The following is a 5453-nucleotide window of genomic DNA, read 5'->3' as shown; positions in this document are numbered from 1 at the left end:
TATTTTTTAAGAAAAAATTTAAGTGTATATTCCCTTCCATCTAGCAATGCCACTTTTTAAAATTTATCTAGAGGTCATAATCACACTTAGGTACAGTTACATATAAACAATGCCTGTCATGTTGCTTAACGATATAACTTTCTCACAATAAAGAACAGGTTAAATAAATAATGGTTTATATATATAGGGCAATACAGTGTAGCTAGTCAAAATACGTTTCAGGGAAAAATATCCTGACTTGTGTAGTAAATTGTTCGAATTATATTTTATGTGATAAAAGCAGGTTATAAAACAACAAATTCTAAGTAACTTCCTTTTGATAGATTTCCATAAAGTAAACATGTCAGTAAAGGCATTCAGCAAATTGATTATCATAATTATATTTGAGACAAGCTTGTGGGTCATTTTTTTCTTTTCATGTCAATGGTTTGTTTTTTCAAACTTCTCATGTTATACACACGGAATTACAGTTTGTTAAAAATATAAACTACATATTTACAACAGGACAGAGCCCTCACAAAGCAGTCCCTGAGGCTCTGCCTACTAAAGGAACCCAGCTGGACGGCAGTAATCAGAATAAACCCATTGAAGATGCTTGCAGGGAAAAATGCAGTACAAGTTGCCCAGACACTGTCAATAAACAAATGGTCCCTTTTGAGTACAGACTTGAGGCAGATCAAGGATTTGAGGAAGATATTCTAGAACGCAGGAGCCGTAAACTCTTCAGATCCTGTTCCTTATCATCCAAAGGTCAGTCCATGCCAGCAAACACAAACCAGGAGGTTGTGAACCACCCTGGCAACCAAAGGAATACAAGCAATACTAGGGCCTACCTGGCCTTACATAAGGCGGTAAACACTTTAGGATCCAGCAAGCCCATTTGCCCAAAGAATAAATGTCAATATCCCCGGTCCTTACACAAAGTTGGTTGAGTCAACTGTCTGACCTTTTCGATACGTAGAATCCAATGTAAAGCGTCATACATACATATTAAAAAAGCAGGATCAGTCAGTCTGTGAATTCTGCTTTTACACACAGAGGACAACAGAAGTCAACTCAGCCTGCTGAGCTTTTCCTTAAAAATCATATTAAATTCCTTTTGAAAACTCAAAATCTTAACAGATGAAAAACCAAACTTTAAAGAATTATCAGCCATTTTCTTACACAACAGTAAATCACACATGATACTTTTTTCAGTGTATATAAATAAAAACACTATTTCCACAGCATCTTCATCTGATCTTTTTTACTGTTTTTCCTTTTGAAATCCGAGGTATTGAAGAAAAGCGCACTTCCCACACCTAATTCAGTAGATGAATTGATGTCTACCAGACTCTTCTGTGGAGTTTAATTAAATTTAACACACACACACACACACACACACACACACACACACACACATACCCCAGAGGCGCCTATCCAAGACCCAAGTCCTACTAAGCCAGAGCCTCCAGAGTGGTCAGGCAGGTGGATGTGCTGGGGCATGCTGAGCTTTAAAAAATACCTGCCTTGGGTACTAAGGAGCTAGAAGGGAACAGGGGTGGGAATCAAGGAAAAGAAAACTACGAAATCTCAAGCTCAAAGACTAATTAAAAAATAAAAAAGACAGAATGGCATTGAGTCCTCGTTGGTGCGGCTGGTCTGTGGTATGGGTGTCGCGGATCTGGCTACCCGGGCTCAGGCCACTCACTTCTCTTCAGAACTGTGTCAGAGAGCTCTGTACCTGTCCGCAGCCCCAAGGCAAGAAAGTAAACACTCCCAACATGCACAGAGGCGCTGGGCGTGGCTCGGGTTGCTCACACCCCCGCAGGGGCCAACCTGAGTAATAATTAACAGCTGCTGGTCCTCCTGAACGTGCAGGGGAAGCTCAGAGCCGAGCCCAGCCTGGGAATCTTGCCCGCCCGCCCGCCTGAGACCCACAGCGCAGGTGAGCAGGTGAGTGACAGCCCTGCCCCAGACAGACACTCCAGGGCCAGGACGCCTCCAGGGAACGCTCTGCACAGCAAGTTCAGCGCGGCAACTCCTGAGAAGCCCCTCTGTCCACAGTGGGAATAACTGGTGATCTTGAGGGTGGGAGAAGGAGCCGCACTCATCCACCTCCGGGGACGAGGGTCAGGGAAAGTTAATAGAAAGCAAAATCCACAAGCAGCAAGGGTGATTGGGGCATGTACACCGCAGCCTGAACCCTGGTGAGACTCTGTTGTTTGGTTTTCTCAGGATACCCTTTCCTGACCAAGGTGAGCGGGTGTCGGAGGGTGGAGAAGAACCGGAACGGGAGCGTGGCCACCTCCCCCACCCCTTTACTCAAAGAACCAGCTTAAGTTCTAGGCTCCTGAGTGAAACCTCATTTCTCTGCCTTTTCTTGGGGGTATTGAATGATCACATCATGTCGGAAGGATCCCTTTGAGGATTCAGTTAAATTTTCGTTTCCACAAGGTAAATCACCCTCTAGTCATTGAAAAGGATTTAGGATATAATGAAAACCTCCCCAAACAATAACCATCATTATGGGGAGGCCCATGAGTGAGCATGCAGATTCCTAAGTTGGAGTCTAAGGTTCAAGTCTTGGCTGTACTGCTTACTAGTTTATCCCTTTGAAAGTTACTTAGCATGGCTAAGAAGCCTCAAAAGTCAGCCAGCTATACAACAAACGTGATACTATCAGTCACGTGGGACCCTAGGGGGTTTTAAGGTAGCAGGTATTCCATAAATGACATCTATCATCACCCAAAAATCAGCAGCTCTGTAAAATGGTGGCAATCAGGGAGGGCAAGCTGAGCAGATGAGATCAGACCCTGAGGAGTGTTACAAGACAACATTGGGTCTAAGACACTGGGCAAGCGGACAATGGGCAAGCATCAGCTCTCTGAATAGCTATGAAATTGCCTAGCTTCTTTTCAAACATTTAGAGTACTTGGTGACAAATTTAAACTTAATCACTTTTATTTTTAAAAACTCATGTTTATATTAATCTATTACTGCTGAAAATTTTTTATAGTAGGAGAGTTATACCCTATCTCACTTTCAGAATCCATGGTCTTTATGTTTCACAAGAGAGAGACTGCATTTGAATAACTTTGATCAGATCGGACCTATAGTCCATGTCCTAGTATAACATATATTGAGTGGTTTATATTCAGATTATGTTGGCCTTCATTTATATTTATAAGAAACATAAGAATCTGATATCTATTCTTGGTCAGTCCTAAACTACAAGGAAGTGGCTTTATTTTATCAAGTGTCATGTGAAGGACACTTTCGTGGATGTAACTGTTAGTTTTAAAATGTTGCTAAGTGGTACACAGCTAATCCTGACTAAAGATCATCATTGTTTTAAGGATTCTTTTTCTAATTGTAGAATTTGGATTTTCTCATACACTTTTAATTAGATATTGACTGAAGAACTGTGAGCAGAATTCTAAAGCCAAGCTAACTGAAATTCACTGTGCTGCTGTGTTGTAGGGTCTAACAGTGCCTGGTGCAGTTTAGCTTATGAAGTATAAAGTTGATTTAGAATATGTTAGAGAGCAACTATTGACTAAACATATTTCATCTTTTACACTGATATCATTGCATCTAACTATATAGCTAGGCATAAGTCTTCCTAGTTAAAGTGTTTTAGTATACATATAAATTTGTCCACTATTCCTAAGTTGTGACACTTCATTATAAATTATAAAATGTTTTAATCAACCAGAGAGAGAAATAAGCAGCATTGTTTAAGAAAAATAAATTTTTCCACTTGTATTCAAAATAGCGTAACTTATAATACATGTAACATATTATTAAAGGTTTTATACTCAATCCTTAGTTTCCTAAAATAAGCATCCTATTTTTTAATTGAACTAGATGTTTACTAGTAACAGTCCATTTACTTATAAAGATTGATTGATTGAAATATTGATGAGTAATTCAGAGATTTTAGAAACGCTCAAACTAGGACTTTATATGAAAGTTTAGATTTTAAGAAATATGCAGGTATTAAAAGAGAAATATGTCGGTATTGAAAACTCAGCTTCTAAGAAAGTTCTTCTCAATATTCTCTCCTTATATTAAAATCTGCAATGGGAGAAATATTCTGTTGCAAAATTTGATCTGTATCTTTCAAAACCGTCAATTACAGTAATTTCAGACCAGTTAGTACCACTGCTTCTTGCAGTTGAACATGGGAATGTCACCTCTTCAAAGAAGTCATGGCCATGCCATCAAAGTAACTCAAATAGTTGAAGGAAAATTGTAGTACCCAGAGTCCAGTAAATGGAGCTCTGAAAGGGAAAGTGTTGATTCATTTTATAGTCAATAGGTGAACAGGAAAAAGGAGGCACAGTCTTTGGGACATCAACTTTTAGAATTTCTTTTGGGAACCTCAGATGCAGAGGAGAATCCCTGGAGCCCTCCACAGCAGCAGTTGCAAAAGGTGCCCTTGAGCTGCTCTGTCCCAGACTGGAGGGGTGGGGGGTGGGGTGGGGGGAAGCCCGGGACATTCCTGAAGTCTCTATCTGGCTGTCGCTACATCCTTTACCTCTCCTTTTTCCTCACTTCCCCGAGTGCACTGTGGGCATTGCATCACTGATGTGAAAATATGCTGTTGATTTTAGAGATTTGGTATTTCTAGCGAGATTCTGTGTGCGCTAATGGCAATGGCATGTTAACATAGAAGTGTGGTTACTTGATCTATAACCTGTTTAATACTGTCTTAACTTAAAGGATTGAAATAAAAATTTTAAAGCCAGGTGTGGTAACATACGCCTATAATCTCAGCACTCAAGGGGTGGGGGCGGAAGATCAGGAATTCAAGACCATCCTTGGTTATATAGCAGGTTCAAGGCCAGTCTAGGTTACATGAGACCCTGTTACAAAAAGATAAAACAAAGAAATAAATTTTTATTTTCATCTCAAGACAATCCCTAGCTGCAACCAACCACTTAATAAAGTGATAGTTTTTATACTTCAGCTCCCCATCATCTCTACAAATGTCTTTAGAAAAGAGCCAAGCATTTTCCAGAAACTACATTTCTACTAACTCTTTTCTTTCTTTAAAAATTGGATAATGGATGAAGTTACAGATAGCTTATGGTTCTGTCTCAGTTCCCCTAAGTCATGTAATTACACGTCTCTGTTCTTCCCTTCTCCCAGGTTCTAGATCACAATGTTGAGAACACATTAGCTTTGTTTTGGAGTTGAATACATACTTGTCCATTGCTTCTCCAGAGCAAAACGATTTTCTCTTAAAAAATAACCTTATGTTTGTGATCCTTGATGTAATCTTACCTTATAATTAAAATATACACTTGCCCTTCCCAGGTGACACTTCCTGGGTTTATAATTTGTTTCTTAATTACCTTTATTGCGGGATACCTATAATGTATCATGTACATGTAAGTTTCTTACATGTGATTTTAAAATGTACACATGAAGTCAAAAAGGAAATTACTCATCCTCTAATAGCCCTT

General features: G+C 39.6%; 1 protein-coding gene across 2 annotated transcripts in view; it reads left to right on the top strand.

Annotated features, from left to right (window-relative positions):
- Positions 1–1858: 1858 nt before the first annotated feature.
- The window catches only part of Rassf6 (Ras association domain family member 6), a 62675-nt gene continuing 59080 nt past the window's right edge, over positions 1859–5453 (top strand). Inside the window, exon 1 of one of the 2 annotated variants that reach the window (XM_017800729.2) lies at positions 1859–1935. The gene's annotated coding sequence lies outside the window, so the exon portion shown is untranslated. Of the gene's footprint in view, positions 1936–1979; positions 2238–5453 lie in introns of those variants that run through there. The other variant, XM_029568549.1, reaches the window with a different exon arrangement.

This window comes from Nannospalax galili, unplaced genomic scaffold, assembly GCF_000622305.1.
Source record: "Nannospalax galili isolate Female #2095 unplaced genomic scaffold, S.galili_v1.0 scaffold800, whole genome shotgun sequence".
Taxonomy (NCBI): domain Eukaryota; kingdom Metazoa; phylum Chordata; class Mammalia; order Rodentia; family Spalacidae; genus Nannospalax; species Nannospalax galili.
This window is presented reverse-complemented; position numbering and strand designations above follow the sequence as displayed.